Here is a 25,062-nt window from a genome sequence, read left to right as displayed (position 1 = left end):
GGCGGCAGCGAATTGTGCAAAGCAGTGCCCACAAATAGCCGTTGATTGAGTGATCAAATTATTGTTTGATTTTGAAGTGATTATTGTCCCCGGACAGCAATCCGCCAATCAACTGACAAGTGATTTCACTTACTGGGTGAAGAGGCGTGTGGAGTAAGGAAACTTGCCTAAAGTTTCACCCTGACCATGAATTGAACCCCAGGTTCTCTCTTTTGCACATAAAAATGTAAAATACTGAAACATATTATTCACTCCGACAGTCCTTCACAGTGTTCATATTATACACAAGCCGCCCCCATCCATGTACCCCAAAAACAGTCACCTCTGAACCCCTCTACTTCCTTCTTTGTTTTTACACATTCAATATTTATTTTGTTAATTTTTGAAATATTTCCCACAATTAATAAATTAAATACAGTTGCCTTCATTTGACAGTTTACAGTGTATCCCGATGGCCTGAATTTTTCCCATTTCTCCCCCGGATCAACTTATTCCAGGTCCCCAGTTGGTGGATTTCCAGATCCATGGCCTGACTTTCGAACACCTTCATGTTCTTTGCTCTCCTGAACTCTGCCACATTCACCAGCTCTATTCTGGTGCTCAGATCCACCGCCCTCCAAGTTCCCAACCACTGCTCTTTGCTTAATTTCTAAATTATTTTGTAAAACACTTGGTGAGTTTCAAGCTTGGAGAAAGTATTTTATTAAAAATAAAATGATTTCATATTTTGTATCAGTTTGATGTCATTGATCTGAAGGTCTTTATACACTTACCTCTAAGTTCTTCAGGCACCTCCTCTTCACACCAGCACTGAAATACCTCAATGGGAAGCCTCGTACCTGAAGATGTTTAATATCAGTTAGTTATGAAATGAGCCTGACAGACGATCAAGTCTTTATTTTGGGGTGTTTATTAATGTCATTATGGAATGCTTCCCACTTCCATGTGGAGGGGGAAGTCACCTAATTCTATCCCTTTAGCCTTTACCCTTTAGTCTTTACAGTTTGGCCATTACTGCACCGTGTTTTGACCAATTCCTATCAGATATCAAGTTCAGATTCAGCTGTAACTTTCTCCAGCTGAATGTCAACAAGACACAGTTCTCCTGCCTTAGCTCCCATCAGCTCCTCCTGAATTTACCTGCTGGAAGCAAGCTCCACATTATGGAGGCAGTGACGACCCTCTGGGTCTTGTTTGATCTGCTTACTCCCCAACCCGCTGACTCCACTCGACTGGCTCCGGCCTACTCTTTGCCCCCCGGTGCCCTCTGTTCCACCATTTGTGGCTGTGCTTTCAGCCACTACACCCCGAAGCTCTGGAAGTTCTCCCTCTATCCCTCCGCCTCGTCTCCTCCTTCCTTATCTTCAGCTCGCTCTTGAATACCTTCTTTTTCGACTGCGCATGTGGTCACCCCCTGCTCAGTGTCGTGCTCTGCCACTGCTAAGTGCTCTGGGACGCTACCCTGAATGAGAAGGTGCTATACAAATGTTAGTTGTTGCTGTCCCTCGCTAATCTTCGCTTCACACCAGCAATATTGCCCATCGCTACCATGACCCACTGGTCCTGAGGAATTCATTCATGCCATCAGCAATTTCCGGCCCAATTACTGCAACACTTTGCTCTCTGACCTAACCGCTTCTTCTCTGGACAAGCTCCGGATTGTCCCCAACTCTGCAGCTCCTGCTTTCTCTGCAACCCCTGATATAGACGCTGGGCCTCCACCCTTGCATGACTCCAATGACTCCCATTCCAAAGGTGGATTTCAAGATTCCCATATTCTCAAAAGTTCTATCCCTTCACGTCTCGCCATGCCCCCCATCGCCCCTCTTCCATGTCCTGCCTGGAAGCCTTCCTCTTCGACCGTGCTTATGGCCACCAACTTTGAGAAATTTAAGAGGCGAAATGATTGCTGTCTTTAAGATTTTAAATGGGATAGACGATATAGATCATGAAGGACTGCTTCAACGTCTCCAGAATATTAAAACCAGATGACACGGTCTGCGACTAAATGGGGTAAATTCAGAAGGAATCTACCGAAATACTATCTCAGTGAGCGAATAGTGAACCAATGGAACAGGTTCCCCGGGGAGATGGTTGAAGCAGGAAATGTTGATTCTTTCAAACAGAGATGTGAGAGATTTCTAGTAGTACTGTATTCTGTATAACATTATGGGATACAGTACAGCGTGAGTTTGGGACATATGTGCATGTGACCACCAGGAAGGTGGAAGGCAAACTAGATGGACCTTTGTCTTTTGATCGACGAGCATTTATTATGTTCGCATCGATATCTTATGTTTGTACCAAGGCAACCGATGGTTGTTTCCTTGACAGATATCTCTCGCCGGCTTGCCACCACCTACTCACAAACATTGGTCATAGTTCAATGTTAAGGGTTCCTTGTTTTACTCACTCCTTTACTTTGTTGTCACTTTCATGCCTCGGATATTTGTTATTTATCAGCCGTTAAACCAGAATTTCCTCAAATCAGATTGACCTGATCCTGGTTATACCCTAGTGATTACAACCCCATTTCCCCACAAACCATAGCTACAAATCTGAGATGATTGGGTTTCTAGCAGCTTGTATCCAAAGTTTTCAAAATCCGATTTCCACACCCCAAACTCCACTCCTCTCGTAAAAACTTCCATCATTTATGGTGTGTCTTACCCTTTTCCTGGATCTCCCTTAGGATTCCCTTCAGCTATGGTTTATTGTCCTGCATTTCCACAAAAACTTCCCACATCTCTCTCTGCACCTGGATTGGCGCTCTAGTCACTAAATCCAGAAGAATTCTCGATGCTTTCTGTCTCTGTTTGCTCTTTACCAGCTGTCTGATATCCTGTAAAAAGGGAAACAGAAGTGTCAAACTGCACCCTCACTGCTATGAGATGAATGGCTTTATTCGATTGTGTGGTTTCGGAGTCAGAACTCTCTCAATCTGCCCAATTGGTGAATCATCTGATTTATATCAGCCTGGCTTACTTAGTAGAATTCTTGCCTCTGAATCTGAAACTTGTGGGTTCAAGAATTATGTCTAGACACTGGACTCACAGTCGAGTTTTCTGCTCCAGTGCAAGGCTGCGGATATGCAGCAATTGCTGTAAGCTGTTGTCCTTCAGAATCGACGGTTCACCGAGGCCCCATCTGGCTGTTTACGTGAAAGTGAAACGTTTTTGTGCGTCAACCGAGTGCGTGACACATGTGGAAACCAATCACAGTCCCTCAAGGGTACCCAGACAAAACTGAGAATTCCATGCTTCTCATCTACACATGGAAATCCCAGAGATAGACTACTAGAATTGAATGTGCACTGCCTCTCCCTGGAGGGACGCATCCTGCTTAACCAATTCCGGAAAAAGTACTAGACACCCTTTGGCAAGGGCCAAGGCTTGGGGGAACCCAGAGTGTGCGTTAGGGTAACTGCTGTAGTCTAACCAACTAAAACCAAATAGCTTTCCTTTGAGAGCGCTCTCTGGCAAACTTTCTCGTTGCTTATCCAGCAAAGATCACCCTACCAGTTAGTTAGGTCTTTGGATGCAGGTTTAGTCGGAGCTGAGAGGTAGGTTCCCTTGGCCCAGTAACTGGTCTACATTTCAGATCCTACCGATGAGTCAGGCTGGGCTGCGCTGTCATCAGCAGTGAGTGCCCTGGTTTATTACGGCCCCTTCTGGCTCAGAAACCGGGAAAACAAACCATCACAGAGGGTGGAGGAGATTCCCGCATTGCATTCCCAAGCCTGACATCTCGGGGCCAAGTCAGCTCCACGGAGACTCCATTTAAAATTCACACTACCCTTCGCCCCCAGCCCGCCACCCCATCCCAACTCCCCACCCTTCAGTCACTTGCTGGTTGTTCGACATTCGAAAGGCGCAGTTTTGAGACTCACGGAGTGGATGTTAGATACCAGGAACTCCCTGTGAGCTTTCCGATGGACAACTCATCTCAACATGAAATATGTGAGGGGATTGTCATCATCTTCCTGTCCGCAGCTCGGGTACACGTCCCTTCCCATTGAGCAATGGTTCCACCAATTTGTGGTAATGAGTTTAAGCTGAAGCTGCTTGCCTCTCTCCAGTAATTAAGGTTGATTACAAGCGCTGAATGTACGAACGTGCATTCAAGAACTCGGACTCCTGGTCAGATCTTCCAGGGGCTGTCACCCCTACGCTCAGAATGTCCTTATCAGCTATGCTATCTGGAGAGCATCTGCCTTCATTTGCCAAGACATTCGCAGCAGAACCTGGATTAAGCAGCTGGTGTTGAGTTACCCTGTTACGCAACATTGGGTTTGTACCTTGAGATCATCAAGGTGGCTAGCACTGTCCTGTAAAGCTCCTCCCACATGAAAGGTCCCTTGACACTATTTAACAAGAACAGTGAAGTTTCTCTGCTGTCTAATCCAATAATCCCTCAAATAAAATGGGTTATTCACTCCATGGTTGTTGGTGGGCATTACCATACACAAACTGCCTTCCATGTTTGTCTACAAAACACACAGCCACTACACCTTATTGTGAAGGCAATTGGAAGGGGCAATACCAAATGTAACTACTATTATTGTATTTTCAAGGTTATGTTTCTGATACTTAATGCTTTTAAAGCCTTTTAATTAATATCTATATACTCCTAGAATGTCAGTCACTCATAATCCTTTAACAAGGTGGGTTCATTTAAGGACTAGCTGAGCAGGGTTTAAAAGTATCTTTGCCGGTTGAGATCAGCTTCTGATTAGATTTCTTATTTTCCTGGGAAAATGTCCAGGCAGGTGATAAAATGAGTTTCGGGTCCTTAATCACAGACATAAGGACAATAAATATCAGAAAGAAAAGGCTGCAGGCTCAGACACCCGTCTATCTCAAGGCTTAGAAACACGCAGGCCGGCGAAGGCTGGAAAAAAAAGTTCTCCATCTGTGTTCCCAAGGAAAAAGAGCCTGTTACGGGTCAATAGCATCTTGCATTGTGTGAAGGCTATCTCTTTGGCAAGGGAAAGCGGGGTAAGTTGGAGTCTCCTTGGGAGTCGACGCTCCTTCCCAGTTGGACGGTGTAATATGGAATTTACTGTATCTATTTTCTCAATTGGAGCTTGTGTGGCTTTGAAATTGTTGTTTGTGTAACATTCGGGTTCCTGGTCTGGTGAAATGTTTATTAAGGTAACTTAAATGCGGGATTGTTATCAATTTCCCTGATTAATGTAACACGCGAGAACGGGCTGTGCACTCTGAACTTTCACCAAAAACACAAGTCAATTTCAATATTGCTCAGCCTACCATAAACTCTCTGCCTTTCAGTAGTTTCCCCAGCACAGCTGTCAAGTCCTCCACCAGATCATCTATCACCTCCAATCTCTGCCTGTAGAAGCAGGTAATCATGTACAGCTCAGAGTCGCTGTAACTTTTCACAATTCGTCTGATTGCAGTTTTCTGGTCATCTGGCAATATATAAGGTACACGTGAAGCTCAGTGAGAGCATTGAATATCATTATTACATTGGATGAGGGAGACGTCTGTGGGGAAGGAGGCCTGAATGCAAACCAAATCACCACAGAACAGCAGGCAGTGCAAGCGGAGGAGGAGCAGAACAGAAAGTTTTTGTCATAGGAGATGCAATAATTAAGGTGATTGAGGCTTTCCTCTGCAGTCGAGATCGAAAGTCCAGGATGGTGTTGTCTTCTCGGTGCCAGGGTAAGGAATATTGCAAAGCAGCTGGAAGGGAACTTGGAAAGGGAGGGAAAGAACCAGTTGTCCCTATACATGCGGGAACCAATGACGAAGGAACGACGAAGAAGGAGGCCCTGTTTAGGGAGTATCAAGAGCTAGGGCTTAAACTAAAAAGCAGAACAATCTCTGGATGGCTGTCCGAGCCACATACTAATTGGCAGAGATTAACAGATCAGGGAAATGAATATGTGATGTGAGGAGGAGTTCCATTTCATGGGACACTGGCACCAGTACTGGGACGGAAATGGGCTGCACCGCTGGGATGGGCTGCACATCAACTGGGCTGGGACCAAAGTTCTAGCGGAAATAATAAATAGGATTGTAGAAAAGACTTTAAACCAGTAAGGTGATGGGTAACATGGGGGGGTGGTGGGGGGTGTAAATGCTAAACAAAAAATAAAGCAAGGCGGGGTTGAGAGCAACGATCAGGATACAAATAGTGACAAAAACATAAATACAACAGAAAGAAACAAGCTAATAGTAAGTTATCACAAAAATGTTTAACGCGTTAAACTGTGTGTAAAGCACATTGCCAGGGCATATATGAATGTTGGGAATAGTTACCTTAACAAGAGTTATATACACAAATGCACAAAACATAAGAAATCAATCATGTGAATTCAAAGCACAAATTCAGCATGAAGAGTATAGTGTGACAGTAATTAGTTAAACCTGGCGGGACTGAAAGCTAAATATTCCAGGTTATCAGATCTTTAGAAAAGAGAGAGACATTGGGAAAGAAGCAGAAGTAGAGCATTAATAAGACACAATTACAGCAGTGGCCAGGAAATATTTCAATCAAGACGGCCAGGTCGTTGGAGACACTGTGGGTAGAATTAAGGCACAGCTAATGCAGTAAAACTCTGTAGGGCGCAGTCGACAGACCTCCAGAAGTTGTGATGCTGTGGTGAAATGTATAAATACGGAGATCATGGAAACATATAGCAATAACAATTTGGTTATAATTGGAGATTCTAATATTCACATCGACTGAGAGAAGGACAACCCAGGTCATGAGCCAGAATTATTTAACAATAAGGCAAAATCTGGCAAATAGTGATCATAATATGATTGAATTTGACATTAGGTTTGTGAGGGAGAAGGGAGAGTCCCAAACTATGGTTTTAAGTTACTTAGGCAAGCAGCGAGTTGTTGGTATCTGGAATATATTGCCTGAAAGGGGATGAAGCTGATACCATAACAACTTTGAGAATAGAAGTCGATAATTATTTGGGATGACAAGTTTGCAGGGCTATCGGGAGAGAGTGAGAGCGGGAAAGTAGGGATGATCAGGTCTATGATGAGAGAGCGGGCAATGGGATTGATTTGGAAAAGCTCTTTTCAAAGATCCAGAACAGATCCGATGGGCTGAATGGCCTCCTTCTGTGAGTTTAATTCTATGATTCTATGATAAACTTTAAAGGGGTGAGAAATAAATTGACCACAGTAAACTGGGCTGAAGTGTTAGTTGGCAAACCTGCAGACTAACGATGGGATGTATTCAAAAAAGTAATTGGTACAATACAGAACAAGTACATACCTTTAAAATGCAAAAGTTACAGTTGTATAGTTAAGCAACGGTGAACAAAAGAGGTTAGAGACTGTATCAAGCGAAAATAAAAGGCTTACTCGAATGCAAGAAAAAGTGGGATTGCAAAGGAATGGGAGAACTACAAAAGGCAACAGAGGGAAACAAAGAAATTAATAAGAGGACCAATAAAGGAATATGAAAAAAAAATGCTTGCAACAGATATTGAAACCAATAGTTAAAGCTTTCATAAACATAGTAAGCGAAAGAGAGTGAGTGGCCAAGGGGAATGCGGGCCCGATAAAAGCAGATGTAGGTGAGACTCTTATGGAAAATAAGGAAATAACCTGTTAAATACATATTCCGCTAGCGTTTTTACAGTAGAGGATGAGGACAAAATGATAGGCATGCAAGAGAATCTAAAGTGGAATACTTCATAAAATTAATATAAATAAAAATGGTAATAGAGCAAATAATGAGACTAAGGATAGACAAATCTCCAGGACCTGATAGTTTCCATCCCAGGGTGTGAAAGGAAATAGCAGAAGAAATTGCATATACATTTGTCATAACTTTTCAATACTCACAAGATTCGGGAATTGTGCCTTAGATTGGAAAATTGTGAATGTCACCCCTTTATTTAAGAAAGGAGGGTGGGCGAAACCAGGAAGCTGCAGACGTGTCAGCTTAATGCCATTGATTGGGAAAATGCTGGAATTCATCACCAGGGACAGAGTCTGAACACTTGGACATGTATGAGCTGGTCAAAGAGAGTCATCGAGGGTTTGTGAAGGGTAGGTGGTGACTGACTAATCTACTTGAATGTTTTGAAATGGTGGATAAGCAAGTATCTATGCATATTGTTTATATGGACTTTCAGAAGGCATTTGTTCAGGTTCTGTGCAAAGGATTATTAGCAAAAATGAAGTAAATGAAATCGGACGGAGTTAACCTTGTGACATGGCTTGGTAATTGGATGGAGGCGTGGGGCAGAAAATAGAGAGTGAGGAGAAAGGGAACGTTCTCTGATTGGCGGGACATTACTAGCGGTGAACCCCAGGGATCTGTACTGGGACATCAGCTATCCATCATACATGCTCATAAATAACTTGGATGAAGGAATAGAAAGTGTTATATCCAAGTTTTCAGACGACGCTAAGCTACGAGGCTCAGTGAGTTGCATAGATGGGAGTAAGAACTTACAAAGGGATTTAGACTGATTAACTGAGTGGGAAAAGCTATCGCTGATGGCATTCAATGGAGGGATGTGTTAGCTCATCCCCTATGGACCGAACAAAGTTGAAGCAGAATATTTTCTTAATTGTGAAAAATTAAGAAATATGGAGGAGCAAAGAGAGATGTGGGTCCATAGCTACAAATCAATATAAACTAGTTCCCAGATGCAAAACGTAATCAGAAAGGCGAGTGGAATGTTGGACTTTATCTCAAGAGGCCTGGAATACAAAGGGAAGGACATTATGCTCCAGCTGCCTGGAGCGTTGATTTCGGGCACCAAACCTTAGGAAAGATATATTGGTCCTGGAGGGGGTGCATAACAGGTCAACCAGATGTTACCAGGCCAAAAACGGTAAATTTACGAGGAATGACTGCTTAAACTTGGATTGTATTCCATTGAGTTCAGAAGCTTGAGGAGTGATTTGATTGATTTATTTAAATGCGAAAGGAATTCGATCGGGTAGATAAAGAGACGCCATTTCCTCTGATGTGGAATCCAATGAAGAGATGAAATTCTATGCGAAACAATGTAAAGTAATTCATATGGGGGGAAAAAATCCAGGAAGAGTCTATCATTTGAATGGAAAGAAAATAACATATATGAAAAATGAAAAGAACCTGGGGGTTCTGATTAACAACACATTTAAGCTCTCCCAATAATGCTCTGAGGCCGTGAGGAAAGCAAACCAGATATTGGAATCTAACAAAAGATCAATAACAGGTCAAAATAATGAGGTAATCCTGCCACTGTATAACAACAACAAAATACATTTATAGAGCATCTTTCACGTCGGGCGGACGTCCCGAGGCATTGAACACTCAGAGGTTGGGAATCGGGCATCGGGGGAGAGTTGGGATGGGGATGAGGGAAGGTAGAGAGGTGCGAGGGCAAATGAAGGCACGGTCTAAGAGAAGGATCTTCAGACCGGACTTGAAGGAGGCAAGGGAGGAAGCAAGGCGAAGGGACCATGGGACGGAGTACCAGTGTGGGGCAGAGAGGCTAAAATCTCAGCCACCGATGGTAGAGTGGGTCGGGTGGGAGACATGGAGCAGACCAGAGCCAACTGAACGGAAGGATCCAGCATGTTTTTAGGGAGTCAGCAGGTCAGAGAGATAGGAGGGGGCAAAGCCATGGATGGCCTTGAAAGTGAGGACGAGACAATAAATCTTTCTAAATAAACTACACTTAGAGTACTGTGTACATTTCTGGACGTCGTAGTAACACAAAAACAAAATTACATTTATACAGCGCCTTTCACGTCGGACGGTGTCCTAAGGCACTGGATGGATTATAGCATTTCAGACCCGAGCTGGGGTCAGGAGGGGAAGGAAGGGGAACGGGGGTGGCCGATGGCATGGTCGAAGAGGAGGGCGTTGAGGCAGGACTTGAAGGAGGCTAAGGAGGGGGCGAGGCAGAGTGACTGGGGATGGAATTCCAGAAGTTGCGGGGTGGGTCGGGGGACTTGCAGCAGGCCAGAGCCGACTGAGACGAGGGATCGGACGGGTTGGTAGGGGGTTAGGAAGTCGCAGATATAGGGTGGGGCGAGGCCATGGAGGGCTCTGTATGTGAGGAACAGGATCTTGAACTGGATCCTCCGAAGGATAGGGAGCCAATGGATTCGGGCGAGAGTGGGGAAGATTGGCTCAGGGAGTTTGGCGCGGGACAGGACACGGGCTGCAGAGTTCTGAGGGAGGAGTTGGGAAGGCCGACAAGCAGGGCGTTTGCACAGTTTGCACAGTTGAGCCTGGAGGTGATGAAGGCATGAGCAAGAGTTTCAGCGGCCTGAGTGGTGAGGTAGTAATAATAATAATAATCCTTGCATTTGATATAGCGCTTTTCACGTCGGGAGGACGTCCCAAAGCGCTTCACAGAATATACTGTAAAGTGAGTTGACTGTATATTTGTGGGCGAACGCGGCAGCCAATTGCGCACAGCAATGTCCCACAAACAGTCATAGATTGAAAATGACCAATTTAATTATTGTTTTTGGTTTTGGAGGGATTATTATTAGGCGTGTGGAGTAAGGAAACTTGCCCAAGGTTTCGCCCTCTGCCTGGAATTGAACTCAGGTCTCTCGCTTGCAAAGCGAGTGCTCTAACCACTGAGCTACAGGACTCCACTAGTGGCGGAGTCAGGCAAAGTTACAGAGGTGAGGGAAGGCAGAGCGAGTCACGGTCAAAAAGGAGATTGGAAAAATCGTGAGGATGAAGAGGAGGCCATCCAAAATGTTTGGGGGAATGGAGGGACTGCATTATCATTAGCGACAAAGTAAATTAGGCATGTTCATGCTGGAAAGGAGATGATTGAGAGGCGACATGATTGCTGTCTTTAAGTTTATAAAGGCACAACACAATGTAGATCTTAACAGGCTGTTGCAAATTATCCAGAATGATAAAACCGGAGGACACGGCCTGTGATTGAATGGGTTTCAATTCAGAATGAATCTACGCACATAGTGTTTCAGTGTTTGAATAGGGTATCTATGGAATAGGCTTCCGACGGAGACGGTTGAAGGAGCAAATGCAGGAAATAAAAATGTGGGATATAGTACAGAAGTAATTCAGGACAGGTGAACTAAACGGACCTTATGTTTTTAGAATGATGTCACCAAGAGGGGGTGTGTAGATGTTGAAGAGGATAGGACCAAGGACAGAGCCCTGAGGAACGCTGCCTGATACAGTGCGGGGGCGGGAGGACAAGCTGCATGTTCATGAGAAGCACCTGGATTGAAAAGCCCGTGAGGTTACATAAATTTTCCCACCTTTTGGCCGGTTGCCATCACCTGTTGCTCCATCTGGTGGACCATTTCTTTCCTGTTGCACAGCCCTTCTGGTGGAACAAGCTGAGGACTTGTTGCTTTGCCGGGCGCTGCTCTGTACAGGGGCTGCTGTAGAACTGGAACCTTCCATCCTGTAACAAAGATATGTATTAAATGGAGTGAGTTACAGATTGTTCTTCGTGTGGTGACAGAAATCTGTAGCTAATGCATTGACGCTCCTTGTCCTGCCCGGTGCTTCCTGTCATGTGCACTTGTGTCTACAGCAGCTCATCCATGTCCTCATAATTTCCTCATGGACTGTGGGGCTTAGAACCACAACCTTCTGACTGAAAGGGCAGAGAGCTACCAACTGAGCCAAATGAAACACATTCAAGCTGTAAGGAGTACAGTTAGGCCAAACTCCAGCAGGGGATTCAACACCTGCTAGAGGGATCCAGTGAAAGAGATGTGTGTCTGGAGAGGAGGATTGGTAAAGATTACGAGAACGTCTTTCATGCACGAAATCAGTCAGGATCTGGAAAGCCTTGCGGGAGCAGTGGTTGAGGCAGTATTCATATTGGCTTTCAAAAGGGAGCTAGACAATTACTGAAAAACTTAAAAGGGAGTCAACGAGCACATAAAGAGTACAAGGATGATCAAAGGAAAGGTGGGGACGATTAGGGACAAAAAATGGAGGCAGAGATCACGGCTGAGGTACTGAATGAGAAGTTTCCATTTGTTTTCACAAAGGAGGTGCTGCCAATGTCACACTAAAGGAGGAGGAGGTAGGGAAATTGGATAGGATAAAAATTGAGAGGAAGTACTTCAAAGATGGAATACATTATAAATTGCTGAGGGGAGTTCGTGTGGAAATAGCGGATGCTCTGTCTACAACCTTTCAATCCTCCTTGGATATGGGAGTAGTGCCCTAGGAATGGAGGGTTGGAAATATTATACCCCTGTTCAAAAAGGCGGAGATGGATAAATCTAGTAACTACAGGCCAGTCAGATTAACGTCAGTGATGGGGAAATTTCAGAGACTAAAATCCAGGAAAAAAATATTTTTCTGTTAGAAAATCATTAGCTAATCAATAACAGTCAACACAGATTTGCTAAAGACAAACTCAATTGAGTTCTTTGATGATATAACGGTGATGATTGATGAAGGTAGTGCAGTTGATGTGGTGTATATGGACTTGCAGGAGGTATTTGAGAAGGTGCCACATAATACATCCGTCAGCAAAATTGAAGCCCATGGGATAAAATGGACAGTTGGATACCAATTGTCTGGAAGACAGAGAGCAGCGGATAGCAGTAAATGGTTATTTTTCAGACTGTATAAAGTGGAGACCCCCAGGAGTCAGTTTTAGATCCACTGCTCTGTTTGATATATGTGAACGACTTGGATATATAAGAGCACCATTTTTAAGTTTGCAGATTACGTGAAACTTGGGAATGTGGTAAACAGTGAGCAAGATGGTGGCAGATGGCAGGATGACATAAACAGGCTGGTTAAATAATGATGTTTAATGTGAAGAAGAGTGAGGTGATGCTTTTTGGAAGGAAGAATGCGGAGAAAACATACAATAGATGATATAGTTTTAAAGGGTATTCAGGAGCAGAGATAAATGTGGGTTCACATAACCAGGCTGATACGGGGTGAGCAGGTCAGAGACAGGGTCTCCTCTGTGTTTAAAGGGTACATCCCCAAAAATGTGGGTACATGCTCTGTGTTGTTAACCTCAGCATAAAGGAGAGCACTACAGTGAGGGGGACAAGATCTACCTTTTATCTGTGTCCTGCAAAGAGGAGTACCACGAAGTTGGGTAGCCTTAGTCCCTCCTCTAAAGTGGGGGAATCGCCGATTTGCTCCCCACGCCGCTGCTGTAACATCCTGTAAGGGGATAATAATACATTGAGTATTTTTCTTTCTGTTTAAGGAATAGCTTCTTTGAAATGAGTGCAAATATATTCTATCAACAAATAACTATATAAATATTGTTTATAAACAAACAGCCATTAGTCAGGAATGTCTAGTTTAATTTTGTTGGTGTCACATACAGCCCGGTACAGGCAGAGCACGCAATGTGGGCACTACCCTCCCTACACACACACACACTGCCCAGGACAGGTAGAGCGCACAGTGTGGGCACTGCCCTCCCTACACACACACACAGCCCGGGACAGGCACAGCGCACAGTGTGGGCACTGCCCTCCCTACACATACACACACACGCACTGCTCAGGACAGGCAGAGCACACAGTGTGGCACTGCCCTCCCTACACATACACACACACAGCCCGGGACAGGTAGAGCACACAGTGTCCCTGCTGCACACCCACATACACAAACATAGACTGACACATGCAGAGAGTCACACACACACACACACACAGACACACACAGGCAGACAGACAGACAGAAATACACAGAGAGAGAGAGAGAGAGTGAGAACATTTCTGAAAGTCATGTATGTATGTGTATCTCTTCGTAACCCTAAACAGGGCTGTCTCGGTTGTGAGAATATCACAATGTCTGCTATCGGCCGCTGATAACTTTCTCTCGTTCGGTGCCTGTGTCTCAATCATTTCATCCTCCCGTTCAATATCGATATCGATTTTACTGTATCTATGGTCTCCGTTTTAACAATACATTAAGTTGTTTGTATTACTTGCTAAACCTTGGATTATTACACCACCGTATTGGCCGTCCCCATTCGAACCTCTTACTGAGGTCTGCCCTTCCAGGTGTTGCAGATGACCCAGACTGGGCTCTCATTGGCGATGCCCTGGAATAGTGCGGAACCACTTGGCTCAGGAACCAGACGAGATACTATCACGGAGGGCTGATACTCTGGAAGGACGCGCTGGCTGGGGGCAAAGTGAGCTGGTCGAGGTGCCAGGTGTTTTGTTGTGTCCTGCGTTTATACTGCTCTATTGGAGTCTCTAACAGGCGATATCAGCCTGTCTCATATATCTGGTGGCCATTCTGTGGCTATTTTCATTTACTCACGAGCTTTCACTCTGTCTCATGTCTCTCTCTCTCGATCTCCCATTCTGCCATATTCACTCTCTCTCTCCCTCTCTCTCAGTCTCGTTCTTTCTATCTCATTATCGCTCACTGCTCAGATATCCATAGATACTATTAATCTACACAGCGTTGCATCGACTGCAGGGCTGAGCTTGTAGATTTATAGAGAGTATAATTTCTGTAATGAGTCATGATTATAAAAGGGGCAGAGAGATGTGGACACTGGAGCAAAGTGGCTGAAAGAGTGGCTGCCAACAGTGGAGCTGAGGGGCGGAGGCTTGTGCAGGAGGACAGTCTGGCTGGGGCAAAGTGAGCTGGTCGAGGTGTGAGGCGTGAGCAGGTCACTGACTCCACCAACACTTCAAGAACTCACCCCCATATCAACATCACTGATACCCACACTTCACCAGCTCAGCCCCATCCACCAACACTGACACACACCACACTTTACCGGCTCAGCCCTGTGCCACCAAAACTGATACCCACACTTCACCAGCTCAGCCCCATCCACCAACACTGACACATACACTTCACCAGCTCAGCCCCATCCACCAACACTGACATCACACACTTCACCAGCTCAGCCCCATCCACCAACACTGACACACACACTTCACCAGCTCAGCCCCATCCACCAACACTGATACTCACACTTCACCAGCTCAGCCCCATCCACCAACACTGACACACACACGTCACCAGCTCAGCCCCATCCACCAACACTGACACGCACACACTTCACCAGCTCAGCCCCATCCACCGACACTGACACACACTCTTCACCAGCTCAGCCCCATCCACCAACACTGACACACACACTTCACCAGCTCAGCCCCATCCACCAACACTGACACACACACTTCACCAGCTCAGCCCCATCCACCAACACTGACACACACTCTTCACCAGCTCAGCCTCATCCACCAACACTGACACACACACTTCACCAGCTCAGCCCCATCCACCAACACTGACACACACACTTCACCAGCTCAGCCCCATCCACCAACACTGACACACACACGTCACCAGCTCAGCCCCATCCACCAACACTGACACACACACTTCACCAGCTCAGCCCCGTGCCACCAACACTGACACACACACTTCACCAGCTCAGCCCCATCCACCAACACTGACACACACACTTCACCAGCTCAGCCCCATCCACCAACACTGACACACACACTTCACCAGCTCAGCCCCATCCACCAACACTGACACACACTCTTCACCAGCTCAGCCCCATCCACCAACACTGACACACACACGTCACCAGCTCAGCCCCATCCACCAACACTGACACACACACTTCACCAGCTCAGCCCCATCCACCAACACTGACACACACACGTCACCAGCTCAGCCCCATCCACCAACACTGACACACACACTTCACCAGCTCAGCCCCATCCACCAACACTGACACACACTCTTCACCAGCTCAGCCCCATCCACCAACACTGACACACACACTTCACCAGCTCAGCCCCATCCACCAACACTGACACACACACTTCACCAGCTCAGCCCCATCCACCAACACTGACACACACTCTTCACCAGCTCAGCCCCATCCACCAACACTGACACACACTCTTCACCAGCTCAGCCCCATCCACCAACACTGACACACACTCTTCACCAGCTCAGCCCCATCCACCAACACTGACACACACTCTTCACCAGCTCAGCCCCATCCACCAACACTGACACACACTCTTCACCAGCTCAGCCCCATCCACCAACACTGACACACACACGTCACCAGCTCAGCCCCATCCACCAACACTGACACACACTCTTCACCAGCTCAGCCCCATCCACCACACTGACACACACTCTTCACCAGCTCAGCCCCGTGCCACCAACACTGATACCCACACGTCACCAGCTCAGCCGCATCCACCAACACTGACACACACACACTTTACCAGCTCAGCCCCATCCAACGACACTAATGCACGTACAATTCACCAGCTCAGCCTAATGATACAGTGCAGAGAGTGCGAACCTGAGCCAGGCTGCCACATGTTGTACATTGCCCTGTAATGTGCAGGTGGTGCTGAGACTCTTTATTAATCTCATCCCTTGAGCCGTAAAACAATTCACTCCACTTTCTGCAGTTCCTCCCACAATCAGCTTCTTGGACAGTCTGCGCTCAGGGAAGCCATCCTGCACGAGGAGCGTTATATAAATGCAATGTCTTATTGTAACTGTTTCTCTTCATCAGTCACTCGGTTTCCTATCCATCATCCGACTAACACCAGTGTGACATTCCTACCTCCAACCTCAACATTCCCTTTGATCCATTTCAATCACCTGCCCAATTCAGAGCATCTACTCTGCTCTCAGTCTAATCATTTGCTCCCACTCTTTCAACTTCATTTGTGTAACAGTCTGTGAAACGTTTTCAAGGTCAAGAGGCAATACTGCCTTTTATGGATATTTTCAGGAAATGTAACTGTGGGTTGACTCTGGAATTTGGACCAGGAAGTTCGGGAGAATTTGATTGAGCTGTGTCAAAGTCAATTACATCTTAATAATAATCCTTCTACTTGTAGGGAAAGAGAAAGAAGATGGTGGCATTCAGTCGGGAAGATTAAAATGGAGAATTAAATCTGATTTCCTCCTGGTGAAAGCCAGTGAGCAACTTTTAGAAAGATTGAGTGTCTCTATCTCATCTTCAGATTTACACTAGACTGAAAACCCGAGTTAGAGGGATGAGTTATAAACCAGCGTTAGATAAACCGGGGAGCTTCAGCCACGAAAAGGGACATCCCAGAGCACAGAGCAAAGCAATACCAACAACAATAATATAGGGCACTTCAAGTGGGCAACATTTTGGAGCACTTAAAGAGCATTGTGGTTCCTCAGCTGATTTTTTTTCTCAGCGGAGAGTCTGACACACGCGAAAACCCATCCCCAAACAGTACCTAAGCAAAGCTGATATTTCAATGTATCCCACCCGCACATGGAAACTGGATGGTAGGAATTGAATGAGCGAACAGTCTCTGGAGGGGTGTATCCAGCTTAACTGATTTTGTAGTGCATTAGGAGCAGGTTAGCAAAGCGAAGTCTCGTGGGAGCCCAGAGTTTGTGTTGGGGTAAATGCTACAGTCGAAAAGCTGATCTTCAAGATATAAAGATTGAGGCAGTGGCTGACAAAAGCGTCTGCCCAGGTCGTTGAGACAGCATAGAGGAAAGCAGATAGTTTGGTTGACACCATTAGAAGAATGAGTTATGAGCAACGAATAAATAAGCTAAGAAAAGGGTAATTCGTCCAGTCCAATCTGGCTGGGGCTAATATTCCACACAAGTGTTCGTCATTGCATCTACCTTGCGCGTTTCGCATGGCGTGGTATCTCCAAGCGCATAAACCAAGGACTAACTTTACTGCTTTATTTCAGTCACAATCAGAGCTATTGAGAGGCTCACCGTCTTCTCTCCCCGCTCACTGAGCGATGGTTCCTGCCTCTGCTTCCCGAGCCTCTCAGTGATGTGCCTTCAGTGTTCTGGGCTGTACAGACAGTAAAACACACTGGTCCCAGTCCAGCAACTAATGTCTGCCATAAATCACAGCCTCGTACTGTTCCCTGGGTGGTTTCCAAAGAAACCAAATACGTATCTGCTATAAAAGTTCCACTGATCGCGATTCAGTGCCTAAAGCATCAATTTCAGATAACTAATGAATCAGCAAATGGGAGGTTTGGGAGAATTTGTTTCCTTGCACAGTTGGTTGTTGGCTTATGGAAAGCCCTGGCGGGAGTGGTGTTTGAGGTAGCATCCATATTGTCTTTCAAAACACATCTGGATACCGATCTAAAAGGAGTGAACTATCTAAAAAGGGGTTTGGGAAAAGAGCAGGGAAACGGAACCGAATGATTGGTATAAAAATCATCAACACAGCCACCACAAGCCGGATAACCCTCTTCTGCGCTACAAATTTCTATGGATCTTTATGCTTGGGTGTGCTACGAAAGTTGGCTTTAGTGTTGTTTAGTAAAACTAAATGGAAAGGAAGAAAAAATCCGTAATCGAGATGTCAGGCTTTTTAAATTGTATTAAATGTTGTGGATTTTCTCTTTCTTTTGATCAACTTCCACTCACACTCGCTCTCTATCCTCTCTCAATCACTTTCTACCCACTCCCCTCTGTCTCTCTCACACTCTTTCCCTCTCTGTTGTTCTCTCTGATTACCCCTATCTCCCTCACATGACCTCTGCACCTCTCACACTCTTTCTCTCTCCCCTCTCTCGATCACTCACTCCCTCTCTCCACCTTCCTCTTTCCTCCCACCTTCTCAATCATTCTCTTTTACTCTCCGTCACTGCTTTTCACCTCTCTCTCCCTCCCTGTCTCTATTACCTTTCTCTTCCACACGCTCTATTATTGACTCCCACCTTTCTGTCAGTTATTCTCCCCACTCCTTCCCCCCCTCTCACTCTCATTCCCACTCATGTGTTCAGGCACACCCTCTCTGTCTCGCTTCCTCTAATTCTCTTTCCCCCCACCCTCGCTCACACATGTTATCAAGAATCTGGATTCCACGCTGCGTGAGATGCATTGTGTAAAATTGTTGTTATCTTGTAAGTTAATAGGCCCAGAACATGAGTGAATAGTTCTGGTCAATGTCCACTTCAGACAGTGTCAATATTAAAGATCCTCTCCGGAAACTGCAAAGTCTGCTACATAGCAAATATAGCTGGGAACATGTGCATATGTTCACTGGGCTTCACATCCATAATCAGACTAACAGCAGTGTGACGTTACCAACCCACACTTCAGCTTTCCTTATGTTACATTTCAATCACCTGCCAAATTCAGCACATCCACTGTGTTCTGTGTCTAATCTCCTGATTCTGATCTTTGAACCTCTTTTGTGCAACAGTCAGTAAAAAGTTATCAAAGCAGTAGGCTTTTATGGACATGTTCATGTAATGTAACTGTGGATGGGCTCCGGATTTCGGGTGAGCTTTATTGTGTTCCTTAAAAGTCAAGAGGATGAGAACCATTTTCTCCAAAATCATTTCTGCTTATGAGGAAACGGGAAACAAATGGCGGCATTCGGTGAGAAAGCTTAAAAATGAACATTAAATCGGATTTCACTCACGGTGAAAGCCAGTGAGCAACATTGAGGAAGATCCAGCTTCTCTACACCATCTCCAGATCCACAATAGATTGAAACTCTGGGATTTACAAGGATACACGTTAAACTAGCGTTAGATATTCTGGGGAGCTTCAGCCACGAAAACGGACATCGCAGAGAAGTCAACAAAAGGATAGCATGAACAACAATACTGCACCATTAACGTGGTTAGCATATCAGAGCACTTAAACAGCAGCGTGGCTCCTGAATTGAATTTTATTTTTGTCAGCCGACTATCTCATAACCTCAAAAACTCATCATCAAATCAAACTGTATCCAAAGAAAGCTGACATTTCCATGCATCCCACCTACACATAGAAATTGCAGAGATAGAGTCCTGTGGCTCAGTGGTTAGAGCGCTCGCTTTGCAAGCGAGAGACCTGAGTTCAATTCCAGGCAGAGGGCGAAACCTTGGGCAAGTTTCCTTACTCCACACAGAGCCTAATAATAATCCCTCAAAAAACCAAAAACAATAATAAATTGGTCATTTTCAATCTACGACTGTTTGTGGGACAACATTTTGGCTTCAGAGGGGTTTTTCGAAAAAATAAAGGGTAATGGAAGAAATAAATTTATTGGAGACGCCAAATTTTTGTGTTAAATGTGGATTTTCTCGCGCATTTTCTCACTTTTCTCTCACACTCTTTTTGTGTCTTCTTTCAATCACTCTCTCCCTCCTCCCCCTTTGTTTCTGTCACACGTTCCCTCCCTCTCTTAGTTACTCTGTCTCACACACCCCTTCTCCCCGCACGACATAACCGATCACACTTTCTTTCCCCTCTCACACTCTCCCTATCTCCCCTCTCTATAATCACTTACTCCCCCTCTTCACTCTCCTTTTTTGAAAACACTCTCTCCTTCCACACACTAATCCTTCCCTTTAACTCCCTGTCTCTGCTAACTCCCTCCCTGTCTCTGTTTCTTTCTCTCCTCCCCCACACCAACCCACTACCCCCACAACGCACGTCTTTCTCTATCACTCCATCCACCCTTTCTGTCAATCATTCTCGCCCTCATTTTTCACGCAAACCCTCACACAGTCTATAAATAATAATAATACTTGAATTTGATATATCGCCGTATATATATGTCTTCAAGACATCCCAAAGCACTTCACAGAATACACTTAAAGTGTACTGACTGTGTATTTTGTGGGCGAAAAGCGGCAGCGAATTGCGCAGAGCAGCGTCCCACAAACAGTCACAAAATGACTATCACTCTCTCTCCTATCACTCTCTCTATCAATCAATCTGTCTCCCCCTCTGTCAAACACTAACACATTGCCCCTCTCTCACCTCTTTGCTTTCTCCCACACTCCAAATTTCTCTGTTTCATCTTCTCAACCCACTCTATCTCTATCTTTACTCCATGTCCATCAAACACTCCTTCCCCCACTGTTCTCTCTTATCTTACTCACACTCACCCACACACACTCTCTTCTCTCATTCTCTCACAATCATTCTCCCTCACTGCACCTCTCCACTCTTCTCACAAACACTCCGTCTCACAGTGAGAACTCATTCACTGCTGTCTCCATCTCTCTCTCCCTGGATCTGTTTCTTTCTCTCATGCGCAAATTCTTTGTAACACACTCTCCTCCATTTCTGTAAATCGGACTGTCTCTCCTCTATCCTCTCAATCTTTCTCAATTTATTTTGTTTCACTTTACCCATTCTGTCACGCGTTCTATGATTCTATGTAGGTTTTGTTGCTTTCAAAGTTAATATAACCAGAAGATGAGTGACGAGTTCTGATCATTATCCTATTCAGAGAGTGTCACCAGTAAAGTGTGGAGTCCAGTAGCTTTGCAAGCGAGAGACCTGAGTTCAATTCCCGGCAGGTCAGGGCGAAACCTTGGGCAAGTTTCCTTACTCCACACAGAGTCTAATAATAATCCCTCCGAAACAAAACAATAATAAATTGGTCATTTTCAATCTACGACTGTTTGTGGGACATTGCTGTGCGCAATTGGCTGCCGCGTTCGCCCACAAATATACAGTCAATTCACTTTACAGTATATTCTGTGAAAAGTGCTATATCAAATGCAAGGATTATTATTTTTATTATTATTACAGTCTGATACAGAGCAAGAGTAGTTGGGAGTCTGTTTACCCATCCATCATCAGACCAACACCATCGTGACTTTGCCACCTCCCACTTCAAATTTACCTTTGAATCATTTTAACAACCCGCCCAATTCAGAGCTTCCACTGCGCTCTGTATCTAATCTCCTGTTCCTGCTCTTTGAACCTCATTGTTGTAATAGTCAGTGAAACGTTATCATTGCCAACATTCAATGTTGCCTTTTATGGACATTTTCAGTTAACGTAACTGTGGGTTGGGCTCCGGACTTGGGACAAGGAAGAAAGTCTTTAAAAGTCAACAACATGAGCACCGTTTTGTCAAAAATCATTTCCACTTGTGGGGAAAGAAAGAAAATGGCGGCATTCAGTCCGTTAGATTGCAGACTGAAACATAATTGAGTCTTATTTCCTTCAGGGTTTAGGAAAGTGAGAAGCATTCAGAAATATCCCAGCTTCTCTATAGCGTCTCCATATTCGGAGCAGACTGATCTCTTGAGTTGGAGGGATAGTTGTAAACTACCGTTAGATAATCTAGGGAGGTTCACCATTGAAAAGAGACTTCCCAGAAGAGGCAATAAAATCAATAGCTGCAACAAACATATAGTGCCCTTCACGTGAGTAGCATCTCAGAGCACTTAAGCAGCAGTGTGGTTTCTTAGCTGAATTTTTTTGTTAACCGAGTGTCTGTCGCACACGAAAATCGATCAACAAACCTAACACTATCCAAAAGAAATCTGAGATTTCCATACCTCCCACCTACACATGGAATCTCCAGAGTTAGCTTGTTGGAATGGAACGAGCACCTCCCTGTGGACGGACCATCCCGCTTACTTAATTCCAGAGAGTATTAGGAACAGGTTGGCAGGAATCAAGGCGAGGGCAACCCAGAGTTTGTGTTGGCTCTGTTTGTGTCTATTTGTGTCTGTGTTTGTGTGTGCCTGTGTATGCATATGTGTTTCCGTGTGTGTGTATGTGTTCATGTATTTGTGTGCCTGTGTGTGTCTGTGCGAACACGTGAATGTGTGCGTGTGTGTGCGTGTGTGTTTGTATATCTGTGTGCGCGTGTGTCTGTATGTGTGTGTGTCTGTGTGTGTGCACATATGTTTGATTGTCTGCATCTAAGTGTGTGTCTCGTTGTGTATGTGTGTATCTGTGTGTGCATTCTATGTCTGTGTGTGTGTGTGCCTGTGCGTCTGTGTTTGTGTGTGTGTTTGTGTGTGTGTGTGTTTCTGTGTGTTTCTGTTTGTGTCTGTGTCTTGCTTGTGTGTATCAGTGTGGATCTGTGTGCATGAGTATATGTGTGTGTCTGGCTGTGTATGTGTGCATATGTGTTTCTGTGTGTGTCTATGTATGTGTTGTATGTATGTGTGTGTTTCTGTCATTGCATGTGTGTGTCTGTGTGTGTATATGTATATGTGGTTCTGTGTGTGTCTGTGTGTGTTTGTATGTCTGTGTGTGTCTGTTTGTGTCTGCATGTGTATGTTTGTGTCTATGTGTGTTTGTTTGTGTATGTGTGTCTGTATGTGTGAGTCTCTATGTGCAGATGTGTGTGTCTGCGTCTATATGTATATGTCTGTGTGTTTCTGTGTGCATGTCTGTGTGTGTGTCTGTGTCTGTCTCTGTGTGTATCTGTGTCCATGTGAGTCCCTGTGCGTGCGTTTGTGTGTGTCTGCGTTATTGTCTGTATGTTTGCGTGTGTATGTATCTGTGTGTGTGTCTGTTTCTGTGTGTGTGTCTGGGTGTGTATGCCTTTGTGTCTGTGTGTTTGTCTGTCTGTGTGCATGTGTCTGTGTATCTATGTGTATTCGTTTAATATTAAACCAGAATTATGAATATTTTGCACTGATGCACTGAGAACTCCGGGATCCGGGGATTGTAAAACTCATTGCAAGTGTTTTTCCTGCGTTTGGGGTTAAAATCAAAATACAAAGTTAATGCAAAAATTTGATATTAATGCAGAATTCGCAATGTTTTACACTGATGCCCTTAAATTCCTGGGGATCTGGGGGGGGGGGGGGGGGGGGGGCGGTGTTATAACCCGCTTCATGTATTTATACATTGGGGTTTAATAAACTGCTACTCTTTAAACCCTGGGAATGTGGGGACTTTGCAAACCAGTGCCCCGTGTGTCACCCAGAGAGGGACTTATTTACTACAATACAAAGTTAATGCAAAAAGCGGTTTATTTGCTTAATATTAATGTAGAATTGTGGATATTTTGCCCTGATGCACTTTGAACCCTGAGGATTGGAGACTTAGTGACACAGACAGACAGACAGACAAACACAGATACAGAGAGACACAGAGATAAACAGAGCCACAGACATAGATACACTGAGAGACACAGACAGACACACACACAGCTCTGTACAAAGTGAGTGACTTTAAACCTTTTTATTGGTAAAGCCGATGTTTCATTGGGTTTACAGTAAAACACGTGCCTTTATTTGTGGGGTTTGAAGCTGATTTTGTGCTGTAGAGATTTGCTGTTTCCATTTGGTTTGTCTATGTGGGCGTGTGCCTGTATGTGTGTGTCTGTGTGTGTATCTATGTGTATGTGTACCTGTCTGTGTGTAATTGTGGCTGTGTGTATGTGTTTGTCGGTGTGTGCGTCTGTGTGTGTTTGTGTATGTCATTGGGGTTCTCTGTGTTTGTGTATCTGTGTGTTTGTGTATCTGTGTGTTTGTGTATCTGTGTATGTATCATTTTGTGTTTGTGTATCTGTGTGTTTGTGTATCTGTGTATCATTTTGTGTTTGTGTATCTGTGTGTTTGTGTATCTGTGTGTTTGTGTATCTGTGTATGTATCATTTTGTGTTTGTGTCTGTGTGTGTGTTTGTGTGTGTGTGTCTGTTTGTGCCTGTGACTGTGTGCGTCTGTATCAATGTGTATGTGTGTCTGTCTATCTGTGTGCGCGTGTGTGTGTGTTTGTGTGGGTTTGTGTGCGCCTGTGATTGTGTGTGTCTGTATCTATGTGTATGTGTGTCTGTCTATCTGTGTGCGCGTGTGTGTGTGTTTGTGTGGGTCTGTGTGCGCCTGTGATTGTGTGTGTCTGTATCTATGTGTATGTGTGTCTGTGTATGTCTGTATGTGTATGTCTCTGTGTGTGTTTCTTGTGTGTATCACTGTACGTGTGTATGAGTGTGTTTCTATGTGTGTTTCTTTGTGTATCTGTGTGAGTGTCTGTTCCTGGGAGTGTGTCTGTGTGTCTCTATATGTGTATGTGTGTGAGAGAGAGACTGAGAGATAGACTGAGTGAGAGAGAGACTAAGAGAGTAAGAGAGCCTGAGAGTGATAGCGACTGAGCATAACGTGTGGTGACTGTGTGTTTAGTGGGAGAGATAAAGAGAGCGAGACTGCGAGGAGAGAAAGAGAGAAATCTGAGACTGTGGGAGAAAATATATGAAAACGTGTGTTTTGTGGGAGACACTGAGAGAGAGAGAGCCAGAGAGACAAAGCGAGAGACTGAAAGAGAAAGAGTGAGAGATAAAGACAGAGAGAGAGACTGGGAGAGAGTCTGAGAACGAGAGACAGAGACTGAGAAAGAGTGAGAGAG

General features: G+C 44.9%; 1 protein-coding gene across 1 annotated transcript in view; it reads right to left on the bottom strand.

Annotated features, from left to right (window-relative positions):
• The window catches only part of LOC103191347 (NACHT, LRR and PYD domains-containing protein 12-like), a 30,993-nt gene extending 13,190 nt beyond the window's left edge, over nucleotides 1-17,803 (bottom strand). Inside the window, exons 1-6 of the mRNA XM_042345441.1 lie at nucleotides 17,713-17,803; nucleotides 13,029-13,137; nucleotides 11,247-11,395; nucleotides 5,271-5,431; nucleotides 2,671-2,842; nucleotides 774-839 (exon numbers count right to left, since the gene is read on the bottom strand). The gene's annotated coding sequence lies outside the window, so the exon portion shown is untranslated. The remainder of the gene's footprint in view (nucleotides 1-773; nucleotides 840-2,670; nucleotides 2,843-5,270; nucleotides 5,432-11,246; nucleotides 11,396-13,028; nucleotides 13,138-17,712) is intronic.
• Nucleotides 17,804-25,062: the final 7,259 nt, after the last annotated feature.

This window comes from Callorhinchus milii, unplaced genomic scaffold (genome assembly GCF_018977255.1).
Source record: "Callorhinchus milii isolate IMCB2004 unplaced genomic scaffold, IMCB_Cmil_1.0 Scaffold47, whole genome shotgun sequence".
NCBI classification, from domain to species: Eukaryota; Metazoa; Chordata; class Chondrichthyes; order Chimaeriformes; family Callorhinchidae; genus Callorhinchus; species Callorhinchus milii.
Note: the sequence above shows the minus strand (reverse complement) of the source record. Positions and strands in the feature narration are given on the sequence as shown.